Here is an 18,406-nt window from a genome sequence, read left to right on the forward strand (position 1 = left end):
CAGTTTGTGATTATAGGCCTACGGTGAATAATGTCCCCTGTAGTAATATATCCAATATAGCAAACACAGTTCAGTCCTATAGTCCTTGCTTAGATGTTGAAACAAATCCTTTGCCACAAGATGGGAATAGACAATCTCTGTTTGAGAAAATATTTAGGGCCTACAGTACAGAAATGTGATCCTCTGTAGCTCATTTGATAGAACATCGCACTTGCAATGCCAGGATAGTGGATTGGCTTCATGGGACCACCCATATGTAAAAATGTATGCACTCATGACTTTGGATAAATTGGTCTGTTAAATGGCATATATTATTGGTATAAATGGAACGGTATACATCAAACGTATGGATACCATGTTTGACTCCGTTCCAATATTCCATTCTACCCATTAAAATGAGCCCATCCGCCTATAGCTCCTCCTACCAGCCTCCACTGTTAGAAATTATAGTACATTTTCAAAATTAAAAATAATAAAAAATATGTATATACAGTACCAGTCAAAAGTTTGGACACACCTACACATTCAAGGGTTTTTCTTTATTTTACAATTTCTACATTGTATAATAATAGTGAAGAGATCAAAACTATGAAATAACACATATGGAATCATGTAGTAAGCAAAAAGGTGTTAAACAAATCCAAATATATTTTATATTCAAGATTCTTCAAAGTAGCCACCCTTTGCCTCAATGATAGCTTTGCACACTCGTGGCATTCTCTCAACCAGCTTCATGAGGTAGTCACCTGGAATGCATTTCAATTAACAGGTGTGCCTTGTTAAAAGTTAATTTGTGGAATTTCTTTCCTTCTTAAAGCGTTTGAGCCAATCAGTTGTGTTGTGACAAGGTACGGGTGGTATACAGAAGATAGCCCTATTTGGTAAAAGACCAAGTCCATATTATGTCAAGAACATCTCAAATAAGCAAAGAGAAACGACAGTCCATCATTACTTTAAGAATTGAAGGTCAGTCAATACAGAATATTCCAAGAACTTTGAAAGTTTCTTCAAGTGCAGTTGCAAAAACCATCAAGCGTTAAGATGAAACTGACTCTCATGAGGACCGCCACAGGAAAAGAAGACCCAGAGTTACCTCTGCTGCAGAGGATAAGTTCATTAGAGTTACCAGCCTCAGAAATTGCAGCCCAAATAAATGCTTCATAGAGTTCAAGTAACAGACATCTCAACATCAACTGTTCAGAGGAGACTGTGTGAATCAGGACTTCATGGTCAAATTACTGCAAAGAAACCACTACTAAAGGACACCAATAATAAGAAGAGACTTGCTTGGGCCAACAAACACGAGCAATGGACATATTAGACCGGTGGAAATCTGTCCTTTGGTCTGATGAGTCCAAATGGGAGATTTTTGTTCCAACCACCGTGTCTTTGTGAGATGCAGAATAGGTGAACGGGTGATCTCTGCATGTGTGGTTACTACCGTGAAGCATGGAGAAGGAGGTGTGATAGTGTGGGGGTGCTTTGCTGGTGACACTGTCTGTCATTTATTTTGAATTCAAGGCACACTTTAGCAGCATGGCTACCACAGCATACACCATCCCATCTGGTTTGCACTTAGTGGGACTTTCATTTGTTTTTCAACAGGACAATGACTCAACACACCTCCAAGCTGTGTAAGGGCCATTTGACCAAGAAGGAGGGTGATGAAGTGCTGCATCAGATGACCTGACCTCCGCAATCACCCAACCTAAACCCAATTGAGATGGTTTTGGATGAGTTGGACCGCAGAGTGAAGGAAAAACAGCCAACAGGTGCTCAGCATATGTGGAAACTCCTTCAAGACTGTTGGAAAAGCATTCCAGGTGAAGCTGGGTTAGAGAATGCCAAGAGTGTGCAAAACTGTCATCAAGGCAAAGGGTGGCTAGTTTGAAGTATCTCAAATATAAAATGTATTTAGATTTTTAAAACACTTTTTTGCTTACTACGTGATTCCAAATGTGTTATTTCATAGTTTAGATGTCTTCACTATTATTCTACAATGTAGAAAATAGTAAAAATAAAGAAAAACCCTTGAATGAGTAGGTGTGTCTAAACTTTTGACTGGTACTGTATATAATTGGAGAAGTCTCCACCCCCCTGAGTCAATACTTGGTGGAAGCACCTTTGGCAGCCATTACAGCTGTGAATCATTTGGAATAAGATTCTACCAACTTAGCATAACTCTTAGGGCAACATATATCCACTGAAGTAAAAATATGACAGGAGCAAAGCTCAGGTAAAAAGTTAGTGGAAAACCCACATCAGTCTTCTGAAAACCTAACCCTGGGATAGGTTTTTTTTCTGTGGGACAATTACACACATTTATGCAAAAGACACTTTTTGTGTGTATGGAACATTTCTGGGATCTTTTATTTCAGCTCATGAACACTTTACATGATGCGTTTATATTTTTGTTCAGTATAAGTCAGGACTGAGACTAGACCACTAAGGAACACTCAACACCTCTTGGAAAGCCATTCTGGTGTGGCTTTTGCATAAATGTGTGTAATTGTCCCACAGAAAAAAAACCTATCCCAGGGTTAGGTTTTCAGAAGACTGATGTGGGTTTTCCACTAACTTTTTACCTGAGCTTTGCTCCTGTCATATTTTTACTTCAGTGGATATATGTTGCCCTAAGAGTTATGCTAAGTTGGTAGAATCTTATTCCAAATGAGCTTATTCTCTCAAATTTTATACACAAATGTGTTGACATCCCTGTTAGTGAGCATTTCTCCTTTGCCAAGATAATCTATCCACCTGACAGCTGTGGCATATCAAGAAGCTGATTAAACAGCATGATCATTACACATGTGCACCTTGTGCTCGGGACAATTAAAGGCCACTCTAAAATGTGCACAATGCCACAGATGTCTCAAGTTTTGAGGGAGTGTGCAATTGGCATGCTGACTGCAGGAATGTCTCCCAGAGCTGTTGACAGAGAATGTTATGTTTATTTCTCTACCATAAGCCACCTCCAATGTTGTTTTAGAGAATTTGGCAGTACATCAAACCGGCCTCACAACCACAGATCACGTGTAACGACTCCAGCCCAGGACCTCCTCATCCGGCTTCTTCACCTGCTAGATCGTCTGAGACCAGCCACCCGGACAGCTGATTAAACTGAGGAGTATTTCAGTGTGTAATAAAGACCTTTTGTGGGGAAAAACTCATTCTGATTGGCTGGGCCTGACTCCCCACTGGCTGCGCCCCTCCCCAGTCATGTGAAATCCATAGATTAGGGCCTAATGAATTTATTTCAATTGACTGATTTCCTTATAGGAACTGTAACTCAGTAAAATTATTGAAATTGTTGCATGTTGCATTTATATTTTTGTTCAGTATACTTGTACATCAGTGAAATAATTTATAGTTCAAGGTTACTTTACATGTATATTAATCTCAAACCATACATTTTTAGCAAACTATTAGCATTGGACTTGAATCAGACCAGCACAAAGCCCAGATCAAAAGTGTGTAAACGAAGACTGGTTGCGGTACGAGTAGGTGTCAGCTCTGGTACCGTGCTGCAACAGAAGGGTTTGGACCTCTCCTTTCTCTGCCCTGGACACATACAGATCCGTACTAATATCAGGGATGTCCTGATGGGGCTGCAGTTCCATTTTAATGCTGGAGTAAGTGGCATTACTGTACCCAGACATCTGTAACATAATAAAATAAACAAACAAATATAAACATTTACACTGACACTTTTTGGGGTATTTGTTGGGCTACAGTGTCTCAACATGTCCTAGCAATTTTATACAGAACAAGAACAAATACACTGAGCAAATCACCATCGAACAACTAAGTCACTACCAGTCAAATCCGAGTCCATGTCCGAGTCACCACTGGTCGAGTCCGAGTCAAGTCTGAATCTTGTACTCGAGTACCACGACACTGCTTGACAGTGCTTTCTACAGCCACGGCCATTATTTGAAGTCAATTTGTTAGGTATAGAACACCCCCTTGTGGACATGTTGTAGAATAGCCTCATTTCTTTGGGAGGAGTATTGAAACAGGGCCTAACATTCTGTCAGTCTCCTACCTGTGGTTTGTTGTTTCCCTTCTTAGGGCGACTGGCTATAACAGTGATGAAGGCGAGGATTGCTAACATGATCCCAGCACACCTTCAGGATGAAGAGTAGGTTATTGGAGGCTATTAGGAGACAGAGATAACTGTTTTTACCATAGTTCAAGGTAGGGAAAACTCTTCACATACTGTAATGCTACAGTATTACATGATGCAGTTAGACAAGCTTGAAAACTGGTCAGAAGTTGTGCAAGCAAAATTGATTTCCTATTTACAATTCACTCCCAATTAGTAACTGTCATACTCCCCAGTTTCTGCATACATGATTATTCAAGCACCACAGCATGTCTCCTCTTGACATACTTTGTACACCACTGAATCATGTTCCTATTTACAATAGCCATCATTCATCATTATTTTAGTCTTCTGGTTTCAAACAATCTATTTGTATATGCATTAAAATGAGGTCACACGCTTCCTGAAACTCCTCTGTAGGTGTACCACCCACCACGAATCAGTTCACCACAGGAGACATGTACAGTATGGGTTGTGGGTCCCTGAGTTAAATTACTCTCCTCCAGAACTCCCTAGTGAATTCCTCAACCCTGGCCACTGTCCCATTGACGTCTTTTCATTTCTCTGAAAAACACTATCACTCGGTTCAGTTTAAAGGGAAACTTCGGGGTTTTGGCAATGAGGCCCTTTATCTACTTCCCTAAAGTCAGATGAGCTCATGGATACTATTTGTATGTCTCTGTGTCCAGTATGAAGGTAGTTCAAGGTAGGTTTGCGAGCCAATGCTAACCAGCGTTAGCGCAATGAATAGACACTTCCAGTCATTGCACTAATATAATTTAGCAATTGCGCTAACACTAGTTAGCAACTTCCTTCAAACTGCATGCAGAGACATAAAAAGTATATCTACAAGTTCATCTGACTCCGGGGAAGTAGATAGAGGGCCTCATTGCCAAAACCCCAAAGTATCCCCTTAAGATTACAAGGAGAACCATGAAATAAATTCAGATCAAAACCCCTTGTGCCACCAGAACTGCTGAGCGACACTATGCTAATAGATGGATCATTTGTACTATATCAAACTATACTATACTATACTGTATTCATAGTGAGAGGAGAGAGTGTGTACTGTACTGTCGCTTCAGCCTAGCATGACTAAACTGGACCGTATCTCCACAGACCACATGATAACGCCTGACTTACGATCTCTCCTCACAAAGATGCTGTAGGAGGTCTGCAGTTTGCTGATGTATTTGCGGGCACTGATGTCAAGACAGTGGACTCCTAAAGCCGTGAATATGCGGTTCAGTCTGAATGTGTTATCATACAGCATGGCCAGGTGACAGCCTGTGGGGGTTGCTGATACACAGTTCTGTAGGAACCTCCAACACACCCACATGGGAGGACTGGAGGGGAGAGAGAGAGAGAGAGAGAGAGAGAGAGAGAGAGAGAGAGAGAGAGAGAGAGAAGGATAAAGCTAATGACAATGAATATAGCACGCCCACATTGGAGGACTGGGAAGCAAAGAGAGGAAGAGAGAGAATAAATGAGTTGATTATTTGATGTGTTATGCATGTTTATGATGTTGTATGTGTGTTAATTCTACTGAGAAACTGTATCCACCTTCCATCCACATGAATAGCCAGACTGTTGTTTCTGGAAACCTTGAAAACTCAAAGGGCCTTTCAACTCAATATTTCTGATGGGGTCTGGAAAATAACAGAGATATGCAATACAATTTCAAACGAAATAATTCTAAACAAAAATGATGTGTATTCTGCCAACCTACCCAACACTGTAATGTCCATGGTGTATACCCCAGTTAGTGGAGTAGAGCTTTTGTTCACTTGGGCCCCCACTCTCAGCCGCAGAGTGTATTTTCCAGAGGACAAGTAGTTATGGTGCACATACAGCTCCGATCCCTCAAGCACCGCCCTTACAAAACCAGAATAAAACAACCACATAATATTTAAATATATAGCCTAACCTGCGAAAAGGAAAACAACAAAACATATATTCGATGATAAACAGGCAGATATACCCGTTGCCAAAGTCCCAGGTATAGTTGAATTTGGCGGTGCGTAAAGTGTTCCTTGGATCGAACGGTTCGAACTTTGTCTCGGTTGGAACCTCCGAGGCCAGCTCCCTGTCCCGCACGTAAGTCGCATTCCCTTCCCTCTGAATGAAGCTGAGCTTCCCGAAACATTTTCTGAAGGAAAAAAGTTACAAAAACATGAGTTTACTATAAATTGTTTTAAAAAATCTATTATATTGAAATAATGTTATGCGCGTAAAGTCAACTTACTCAGATGGATCAAACCGTCTGTTGTGAGCCACAAAACCCGGGGGCTCAGAATCAGGGCAAGTGACACGAAGACCACCACAATTATATTTCTGAAAACATAAACCAGAATTTTATAAAAGTATATATTAAAATTGATATTTAATACAATTCTACTTATTTACTCGAATATTACGCATGCAACTCACATATTTACCGATACATATGCGCTTGTCCACTCACAGATGAGGCAACTGGTATAGGCTACTCCAGAACAAAGGAATGTGGACACTTCAAATGAACAACCTATAATATATTCTTTAACTGTCTTGTCAGCTGCTGCCAAAAAGTTGTTCATGGCCTTTAAGTTTCCCAAATTCCTGTAAAAGCCTGAAATAATTCCCATGCGTTTTAACCATGTGCTTCTAGGAACACAAAGAGCTGTGTTCTAAGTCGTTGTCCATGGTATTAAGAAATTAGTTTATGGCCCACAACAAACATCTGCTGGACACTTCTTAGGAATGACCAGCGTTATTTATTAGTTATGAAGTCACCCATGTTCTATCTAGGAGGAGTATATCATTGAATTTATTGGCTATACCTTTGTTTGATGTAAGCTATATTTGTCCTGCTGTTGAAAAACGGATGTTATGCTGCTTGCATCTCAAATCAAATGTATTTTATAAAGCCTTTTTACATTGGCAGCTGTCACAAAGTGCTTTACAGATACCCAGCCTAAATCCCCAAAAAGCAATCAATGCAGAAGCAGAAGCACAAATTAGAAATGTGTGAATAAATGTGAATTTTGATTGATTGCATCTCAGTAATGAGCTCCAGTATTAAATATGGCCACACGATGGAGACATACACAGAGAAATGCGATGGAGCCCTCACCTTGCAAGCAAAACACTTGTTAGAGTGAATTTTCTGCAAATCTACATATTTTGCCATGGGGCGTAAAGAAAATGTTGCCGTTTTAAAGCAAGTTTGCTGCAATTATCCTAATTTTGCCATAAGGTGGAAAGAAATGTTTGCAGATTTAATTTGAATGACAAACAAAAATATTTGCCCGACATATTCAATCTCTCCATATCCCAGTCTGTTGTCCCCACTTGCTTCAAGATGTCCACCATTGTTCCTGTACCCAAGAAAGCGAAGGTAACTGAACTAAATTACCATCACCCCGTAGCACTCACTTCTGTCATCATTAAGTGTTTTGAGAGGCTAGTTTAGGAAAATATCACCTCCACCTTACCCGAAAACCTTGACCCACTATAATTCGCATACCGCCCCAACAGATCCACGGACGACGTAATTGCCAAAGCACTGCACACTGCCCTATCCCACCTGGACAGGAGAAATACCTATGTAAGAATGCTGTTCATTGACTACAGCTCAGCCTTCAACACCATAGTGCCCTCCAAGCTCATCAATAAGCTCAGGGCCCTGGGTCTGAACCCCTCCCTGTGCAACTAGGTCCTAGACTTCCTGAGAGGCCACCCCCAGTGGTGAAGGTAGGCAACAACACCTCTACCACGCTGATCCTCAACTCTGGGGCCCGATAGGGGTATGTGCTCAACCCCCTCCTGTATTTCCTGTTCAACCATGACTGCGTGGCCACCCATGTCTCCAACTGAATCATGAAGTTTGCTGACGACACAACAGTGGTAGGCCTGATTACAAACAATGACAAGACAGCCTACAGGGAGGAGGTGAGAGCCCTGGCGGAGTGGTGCCAGGAAAAAAACCTCTCCCTCAACATCAACAAAACGAAGGAGCTGATAGTGGACTACATGAGACAGCAGAGAGAGCATGCCCCTATCCACATTGACAGGGCCACTGTGGAGAGGGTCTAAAGCTTCAAGTTCCTCGGCGTACATTCACTGACGACATGAAATGGTCCCACAGACAGTGTGGTGAAGAAGTAGCAGCAGCGCCTCTTCAACCTCAGGATCCTGAAGAAATTTGGCTTAGCCCTTAAGACCCTCAGGAACTTCTACAGATGCATCATTGAGAGCATCCTGTCGAGCTGTATCACCGCCTAGTATGGCAATTGCGCCGTCCGCAACCACAGGGCTCTCCAGAGGGTGGTGCGGTCAGACCAACGCATTATAGGGAGAACACTGCCTGCCTTCCAGATTTCTCCATCCCCTTCTCCGGCTGTTGTATTGGGCAGTTCAAGGGTTGAGAAATGTCTCAGTCCCTGGAGCAAAAATGTTGTGATACCCAGGAGCACGAGTACAGGACATCAATAAGCTGCTCCAAAACATTTAACCCTGCATCAGGAAATTGAGTATATCATAGTTCATGTGGGATTCAATGAAATTATGAAGGGCAGACAGAACAGCTGAAGATGGATTTTAAAGAACTGACTGGGTCTTTGCTTGACACCAACAAACCCCCCATAATATCTGTCCCTGTGCCCTCCCTAAACCGTGGCGTTAAACATTTCAGCAGGCTTCTAGACATCCATAACTGGCTACGTAACTATTGCAGCTTTGTGGGTGTAACATTTATTGACAATTTTGATATCTTCTGGAAACAAAGCAAATTTTATAAGGAGAATGGGATCATACCAAATCATTTGTGTTCCTGGTTCTTTTCACAGCATTATAAGGCTGCGCTGAGACAATGACTTATCAATCACCCAAGCCCAGCTAGGTTAATCCCTACCATTGTGTCGCTGAGTTGTCATAATGATTCAGCAAATGTACATTATCCCATTGGTAGACACAATGTAAGTAATCTAATGTATGTCCCTGTAACTGCCCTGAATACCACTGCTGATCCTACAGCTATTGTATGCAGTAATCATGTGCCTTTGAACAAGTGTTATACTGTTAGCACTGAGGCGGGCCTTAGTAGGAAGTCCACTGTGTGCAGCTCAAACTGCATAAACATAAATAACATGAGCATGTCTACTTCTGCTAAGCTTTCCAGTAAAGCAATGAAAACAATCAAGCATCACAGAAAAGTGCTAAAAATAGCCCACCTTAACATATGTAGCTTAAGAAACAAGGTTTATGAAATCAATAATTTGCTTGTAACAGATGACATTCATATTCTGGCAAGCTCTGAAACTCACTTAAATAATACCTTTGATGATACAGTGGTAGTAATACATGGTTATAACATCTACAGAAAATACAGAAATGCCAATGGTGGAGGTGTTGCTGTTTATAGTCAGAACCACATTCCTCTAAAGCTTAGAGAGGATCTCATGTTAAATACTGTTAAAATAATATGTCTACAGGTTAATCTGCCCCACCAAAAGCCCATTCTTGTGAGAAGCTGCTATAGACCACCAAGTGCTAACAGTCAGTATCTGGAAAACGTGTGTGAAATGCTTGATAATGTATGTGATATCAACAGAGAGGTATATTTTCTGGGTGATTTCGAAATTGACTGGCTTTCATCAAGCTGCCCACTCAAGAAAAAGCTTTAAACAGTGCTTGCAACCTGGTTCAGGTTATCATTCAACCTACCAGGGTAGTTACAAACAACACAAAATTAAATCATCAACATGTATTGATCACATCTTTACGAATGCTGCAGAAATTTGCCTTAAAGCAGTATTCAAATCCATTGGATGTAGTGATCACAATATAGTAGCCATATCTAGGAAAACCAAAGTTCCAAAGTCTGGGCCTAATATAGTGTATAAGAGTTCATTAAATAAGTTTTGTAATGATTCCTATGTTGTTTATGTAAATAATATTTGTTGGTCTGTGGTGTGTAATGAGGAGCAACCAGATGCTGCACTCGACACATTTATGAAATAGCTTATTCCAGTTACTAATAAGCATGCACCCATTAAGAAAATGACTGTAACTACAGCCTGAGGTTCGATCCCAGGCTGTGTCATTATCGGCCGTGATCGGGAGTCCCATAGGGCGGCGCACAATTGGCCCAGCGTCATCCGAGTTAGGGGAGAGTTTGGCCGGGGGGATTTACTTGGCTCAAGTTTGGTCCGGGCGCCTGCAGGCTGACTTCGGTCGTCAGTTGAACGGTGTTTCCTCCAACACATTGGTGCGGCTGGCTTCCGGGTTAACCTGTTTGGGATAGGGGGCAGTATTTTCACGGCCGGATAAAAAACGTACCCGATTTAATCTGGTTATTACTCCTGCCCAGAAACTAGAATATGCATATAATTGTTTGATTTGGATAGAAAACACCCTAACGTTTCTAAAACTGTTTGAATGGTGTCTGTGAGTATAACAGAACTCATATGGCAGGCCAAAACCTGAGAAGATTCTAAACAGGAAGTGCCCTCTCTGACCATTTCTTGGCCTTCTATAGCCTCTTTATCGAAAACAGAGGATCTCGGCTGTAACGTGACACTTTCTAAGACTCCCATAGGCTCTCAGAAGGCGCCAGAACGTTGAATGATGACTCTGCAGTCCCTGGCTGAAAAACAGTAGCGCATTTGGATAGTGGTCGATCTGAGAACAATGAAACGGGCGCACGAAAGCAACGTCGCTTTTTTGAACGAAAGCAACGTCGCCCGGTCGGAATATTATCTCTATTTTACGAGAAAAATCGCATAAAAATTGATTTTAAACAGCGTTTGACATGCTTCGAAGTACGGTAATGGAATATTTTTAATTTTTTTGTCACAATACACGCTGGCGCGTCACCCTTCGGATAGTGTCTTGAACGCAAGAACAAACGCAGCTATTTGGATATAACTATGGATTATTTGCAACCAAACCAACATTTGTTGTTGAAGTAGAAGTCCTGGGAGTGCATTCTGATGAAGAACAGCAAAGGTAATCCAATTTTTCTTATAGTAAATCTGAGTTTGGTGAGTGCCAAACTTGGTGGGTGTCAAAATAGCTAGCCATGATGGCTGGGCTATCTACTCAGAATATTGCAAAATGTGCTTTCACCGAAAAGCTATTTTAAAATCAGACATAGCGATTGCATAAAGGAGTTCTGTATCTATAATTCTTAAAGTAATTGTTATGTTTTTTGTGAACGTTTATCTTGAGTAATTTAGTAAATTCACCGGAAGTTTCGGTGGGTATCCTAGTTCTGAACGTCACATGCTAATGTAAAAAGCTGGTTTTTGATATAAATATGAACTTGATTGAACAAAACATGCATGTATTGTATAACATAATGTCCTAGGAGTGTCATCTGATGAAGATCATCAAAGGTTAGTGCTGCATTTAGCTGTGGTTTTGGTTTTTGTGACATTATATGCTAGCTTGAAAAATGGGTGTCTGATTATTTCTGGCTGGGTACTCTCCTGACATAATCTAATGTTTTGTTTTCGTTGTAAAGCCTTTTTGAAATCGGACAATGTGGTTAGATAAAGGAGAGTCTTGTCTTTAAAATGGTGTAAAATAGTCATATGTTTGAAAAATGGAAGTTTTGGGATTTTTGAGGAGTTTGTAATTCGCGCCACGCCCTATCATTGGATATTGGAGCGGTGTTCCGCTAGCGGAACATCTAGATGTATTAAGTGAGCGGGTGTTAAGAAGCGCGGTTTGGCGGGTCATGTTTCGGAGGACACATGACTTGACCTTCCCCTCTCCCGAGTTGCAGCGATGAGACGACAAGATCATAATCCGGAAATTGGGGAGAAAAAAGGTGGTCATTTAAAAAAAAAATGAAATAAATAAAATGACTGTAAAAACTGTTAAATCACCAAGGTTTGATGAGGAATTGAAAAATGGAATAGTTGCGTTAAGTCTACTCCCCTGCTCGACGTCACCGGTTTACTAACCACCGGTCCTGGCAACCCATCTTTACTCACACCTGGCAACACTCATTACGCACACCTGCATCTCATCATCAGTCACACCTGGACTTCATTACTCCCTTGATTACTCACCCTTTATATAGTACTCTTCTGTTATTAGTCATCAGGTAGTATTGTTTATGTTTCCATGTCAGACGCGTCTCTTCTTTTGTATCGTTCCGTGTTCATTATTATTAAACTCACTAACTGCACTTGTTTCCTGACTCCCTGTGCCTGCGTTACAGATTGAGAGGGATGAGGCAAAAGGAAGGGCAAATAAGTCTGGATGTACAACCGATTGGCAAATGTGCTGCAAATTGAGAAATCATGAGACTAAACTGAATAAAAAGAAGAAACTATACTATGCAACAAAGATAATTTATATAAAGAGTAATAGTAAAAAGCTTTGGAGCACCTTAAATGAAATTTTGGGGCAAAAAGGCAAACTCAACTCCGACATTCATTGAATCAGATGGCTCATTCATCACAATATTTCATCACGGATATTGCCAATTACTTCGATTTTTTCATCGGCAAGGTTAGCAAACGTCGGCATGACATGCCAGCAACAAATGCTGACACTATACATCCAAGTATAACTGAAATTATGAAAGACAGGCATTGTAATTTTGATTCCCGTAAAGTGAGTGTGGAAGAGATTTTTTTTTTTTGTCTATCAACAATGACAAGCCACCGGGGTCTGACAACTTGGATGGAAAATGACTGAGGATAATAGCAGACGATATCGCCACTCCTATTTGCCATATCTTAAATCTAAGCCTACTAGAAAGTGTGTGCCCTAAGGCCTGGAGGGAAGCAAAAAGTAATTCCGCTATCCAAGAATAGTAAAGCCCCCTTTACTGGCTCAAATAGCCAACCAATATGCCTGTTACCAACTCTTAGTGAACTTTTGGAAAAAATTGTGTTTGAAGAGATACAATGCTATTTTACTGTAAACAAATTGACAACAGATTTTCAGCACATTTGTAGGGAAGGACATTCGACAAGCACGGCACTTACACAAATAACTGGTCATTGGCTGAGAGAAATTGATGATTAAAAGATTGTGGGAGCTGTTTTGTTAAACTTCAGTGCGGCTTTTGACATTATCGATCATTGTCTGCTGATGGAAAAAGGTGTTATGGCTTTACACCCACTGCTAAATTGTGGATAAAGAGTTACCTGTCTAACAAAACACAGAGGGTGTTCTGTAATGGAAGCCTCTCCAACATAATCCAGGTGGAATCAGGAATTCCCCAGGGCAGATTGTTTCAATTTTTACTAATGACACGCCACTGGCTTTGAGTAATGATGACTCAACACTATACACATCAGCTACTACAGCGAGTGAAATCACTGCAACACTTAACAAAGAGCTGCAGTTAGTTTCAGAATGGGTGGCAAGGAATTAGTTTGTCCTAAATATAAAAAAAAAACTCAAAGCAATGTATTTGGACAAATCACTCACTAAACCCTAAACCTCAACTAAATCTTGTAATAGTAATGTGGAAATTGAGTAAATTGAGGTGACTAAACTGCTTGGTGTAACCCAGGATTGTAATCTGTCATGGCCAAAACATTTTGATAGAACAGGAACTAAGATGGGGAGAAGTCTGGCCATAAGAAAATCCTGCTCTGCCTTTTTATCAACACTATCAGCAAGGCAGGTCCTACAGGCCTTCGTTTTGTCGCACCTAGACTAACATTCAGTCGTTTGGTCACTAAGAGGGACCTCAGAAAATTACAATTGGCTCAGAACAGAGCAGCAGGCTGGCTCTTAAATGTACACACAGAGCTAACATTAATAATATGCATGTACATTTCTCATTGCTCAAAGTGGAGGAGAGATTGACTTCATCACTTGTTTTTGTAAGAAGTGTTGACATGCTGAATGCACCAAGGTGTTGTTTAAACTACTAGCACACAGCTCAGACACACTACTAGCACACAAGACATGCCACCAGAGGTCTCTTCACAGTCCCCAAGTCAGGAACAGACTATGGGAGGCGCACTATATTCCATAGCAGCAGTAGAATAAGATAAAAAACAGATCAAAATAGACCTTATGGAACAGCGGGACTGTGAAGAGACACACACAGGCACAGACACACATACACATAAGACACGCACTCTACACTCACGTACACATGGATTTTGTATTGTAGATATGTGATAGTAGAGCAGTGGTCTGAGGGCACACACTTCATTTGTTGTGAAAAGTGTTACGGTATGTAATGTAATGTAATATTTTAAAATGTGTATGACTGCCTTAATGTTGCTGGACCCCAGGAAGAGTAGCTGCTACCTTTGCAGCAGCTAATGGGGATCCTTAATAAATACAAATACAAATCTACTGCATCCGGAGTCACAGAAAGACCTAGAAGATCATCAAAGGACCTCACAGACAGGAGTGGGCAATTCCAGTCCTCTGGGGCCTGATTGGTGTCACAGTTTTGCCCCAGCCCCAGCTAACACACCTGACTCCAATAATCACCTAATCATGATCTTCAGTTTAGAATGCCATTTGATTAATCAGTTGTGTTTGGTAGGGATGGAGAAAAAGTGTGACACCAATCAGGCCCCCGAGGACTGGGGTTGCCCACCCCTGCTCTAGAAGGACGAGACAGTACGGGTGCATCAAAGCTGGGACCGAGAGACTGATAAACAGCTTCTATCTCCAGGCCATCCGACTATTAAACAGTCACCACTAGTCAGCCTCCGCCCAGTACCCTGCCCTGAACCTTAGTCACTGTTACTAGCCGGTTACCACCCGGTACTCTACCCTGTACCTTAGAGACTGCTTTGGCCTACACAGTCATTGAACACTGGTTACTTTAATAGTGTTTACATACTGTTTTACCCACTTTATATGTATATACTGTATTCTAGTCATGGATCATCCTATATAGCTACTGATGAACACACCTTTTCTATTAATATACTGTCCATACACGCCATTATTCACTGAGTGTACAAAACATTAGGAACATCTGCTCTTTCCATGACATAGACTTACCAGGTAAATCCAGGTGAAAGCTATGATCCCTATTGACGTCATCTGTTAAGTCGACTTAAATCAGAGTATATGAAGGGGAGGAAACAGGTTAAAGAAGGATTTTTAAGCCTTGAGACAATTGAGACATAGATTATGTGTGTGCCATTTAGAGGGTGAATGGGCAAGGCAAAATATTTAAGTGCCTTTGAACAGGGTATGTTAGTAGGTGCCAGGCGCACCGGTTTGAGTGTGTCAAGAACTACAACACTGCTGGGTTTTTCACAATCAACAGTTCCCTATGTGTCAAGAATGGTCCACCACCCAAAGGACATCCAGCCACCCGCTCTCACGATTGTGTGGAGAGACGGACCAAAGCGCAGTGTGATCTGGGTTCCACATATTTATTCATGAAACGCACAAAACAATAAACAGCAAATGAAACGTGAAGCAAATGCAGTGCTCACAGGCAACTACACACAAACAAGAGCCCACAAACACAGGTGGGAAAAATAACTACTTAAATATGATCCCCAATTAGAGACAACGATTACCAGCTGCCTCTAATTGGGAATCATACAAAACACCAACATAGAAAAAGAAACTAGAACACAACATAGACATACTGGATAACCCCCTAGTCACGTCCTGACCTACTACACCATAGAGAAACAATGTCTCTCTATGGTCAGGGCATGACAGTACCCCCCCCCCCCCCCAAAGGTGCAGACTCCGGACGCAAACCTGAAACCAAATTGGGAGGGTAGGGGGGTGATTAGTGTCGGTCGCGGCTCCGGTGCGGGGCGAAGTACCCACTCAGCTCGTGGATCCGCCAGCATCGGTGGTGGCTCTGGTGCGGGACGAAGAACCCGCTCATCCCGCCAGCGGGGCGGCTCTGGTGTGGGACGAAGAACCCGCTCAGCTCGCAGATCCAGCCATGGACCCGGGCTGAACACTGTGCCTGGACTGGACCTCGGTGTCAAGGAAGGCTCCTGCCATGGAGCGGGACTGGACACCAGCCCTGGCCTGGACTTCGGTGCTGATGAAGGCTCCTGCCATGGAGCAGGACTGGACGGATGCCGTATCTGGACTGAGTCCCGGCGCAGAGGAAGGCTCCCTCCATGGAGTGGGACTGGCAGCCGTGTCTGGGCTGGGTACGGGCGCAGAGGAAAACTCTGGCATTGGAGCTGGACTGGGCACCAGCACAGAGGGAGGCTCCTGCCCTGGAGCTGGACGTTCCGGACCGTGGACCGTCGCAGTAGGTTCCGGACCGTGGACCGTCGCAGGAGGTTCCGGACCGTGGACTGTCGCAGGAGTTTCCGGACCGTGGACCGTCGCAGGAGGTTCCAGACCGTGGACCGTCGCAGGAGTTTCCGGACTGTGGACCGTCGCAGGAGTTTCCAGACTGTGGACCGTCGCAGGAGTTTCCAGACTGTGGACCGTCGCCGGGAGCTCTGGACTGGGGACCGTCGCCGGAAGCTCTGGACTGGGGACCATCGCCGGAAGCCTGGTGCGTGGAGCCGGCACAGGTGGCATCGGACTTGTGACACGCACTTCAGGGCAAGTGCAAGGAGCAGGCACAGGACGTACCAGACTGGGGAGACGTACTGGAGAACTGGTGCGTGGAGCCAGCACAACTGGTACCGAACAGATGACAACCACCACACGGTGAGTGCGGGGAGCTAGCACAGGATGTACTGGGCTATGGAGGCGCACTGGAGACCTGGTGCGTAGTGCCGGCACAAATTGTATCGGAACGATGACACACTCCGTACGGTGAGTGCGGGGAGCTATCACAGGACATACTGGGCTGTGGAGGCGCACTGGAGACCTGGTGCGTAGTGCTGGCACAAATTGTACCGGAACGATGACACACTCCGCACTCACTGACAGTCCACTACAATATTGTTGCGCTAAGACCCATAAAAGAATGCACAATAATGACACAAATGCGATATGGCATCCAACAACCATACATAATTCCACTTCTTTCAGCAAAAAACAAGAAACTGCGGTTACAGTGGGTTAAGGAAGGAAAATACTGGACACTGGAGAATTTGAAAAACATTGCCTGGACTGATGAATCCTGGTTCCTGCTGTTTCAGGCTGATGGGAGGACTAGGGTATGGAGGAAACCACATGAGTACTTGCATCCATCATGCCGCATGACAACATTGCAGGCTGATGGTGATCATGGGATGGTGTGGGGTCTGTTTTCATGGCACATATTGGCCCCCTTGAAAATAATGACACATATTGGGCCCCTTGGAGCACCGTTTGAATACCTCAATGTTTGAATACTGTCTGAACATCATTGCCAAACAGGTGCATCCCTTCATGGCAGCAGTGTATCCATCTGCGAATAGATTTTTTCAGCAGGATAATGCCCATGCCACAAGGCTAGGAGTGTCTAGGAATGGTTCCACGAACATGACAGTGAAATTTGTTTACTGCAGTGGCCTGGAATAAGATGGAACTAGCTATTCAGAGTAGAGATCCACTAACAGCCAACTCGACACAACTGTGGGAACCATTGGAGTCAACATGGGCCACCATCCCTGTGGAATGCTTTCCACACACTGCAGAGTCCATGCCCCAATGAACTGATGCTGTTCTGATGGCAAAAGGGGATGCAACTGTTAGGAAGGTGTTTCTAATGTTTTGCGCACTCAGTGTTTTTATATACAGTTGAAGTCGAAAGTTTACATACACTTAGGTTGGAGTCATTAAAACTCATTTTTAAACCACTCCACACATTTCTTGTTAACAAACTATAGTTTTGGCAAGTCGGTTAGGACATCTACTTTGTGCATGGCACAAGTAATTTTTCCAACGATTGTCTACAGACAGATTATTTCACTTACAATTCACTGTATCACAATTCCAGTGGGTCAGAGGTTTACATACACTAAGTTGACTGTGCCTTTAAACAGCTTGGAAAATTCCAGAAAATTATGTCATGGCTTTAGAAGCTTATGATAGGCTAATTGACATCATTTGATTGACTTGGAGGTGTACCTGTGGATGTATTTCAAGGCCTACCTTTAAACTCAGTGCCTCTTTGCCTGACATCCTGGGGAAATCAAAATAAATCAAGTCTGGTTCATCCTTGGGAGCACGGCTCCAAAACCGCCATAAAAACCGCCACAAAACCGCCATGTAAACTTCTGACCCACTGGGAATGTGATGAAAGAAATAAAAGCTGAAATAAATCATTCTCTCTACTCTTATTCTGACATTTCACATTCTTAAAATAAAGTGGTGATCCTAACTGACCTAAAACAGGGAATTTTTACTAGGATTAAATGTCAGGAATTGTGAAAAACTGAGTTTAAATGTATT

The sequence above is a fragment of the Salmo salar genome, chromosome 28, assembly GCF_965601325.2.
Source record: "Salmo salar chromosome 28, fSalSal1, whole genome shotgun sequence".
NCBI classification, from domain to species: Eukaryota; Metazoa; Chordata; class Actinopteri; order Salmoniformes; family Salmonidae; genus Salmo; species Salmo salar.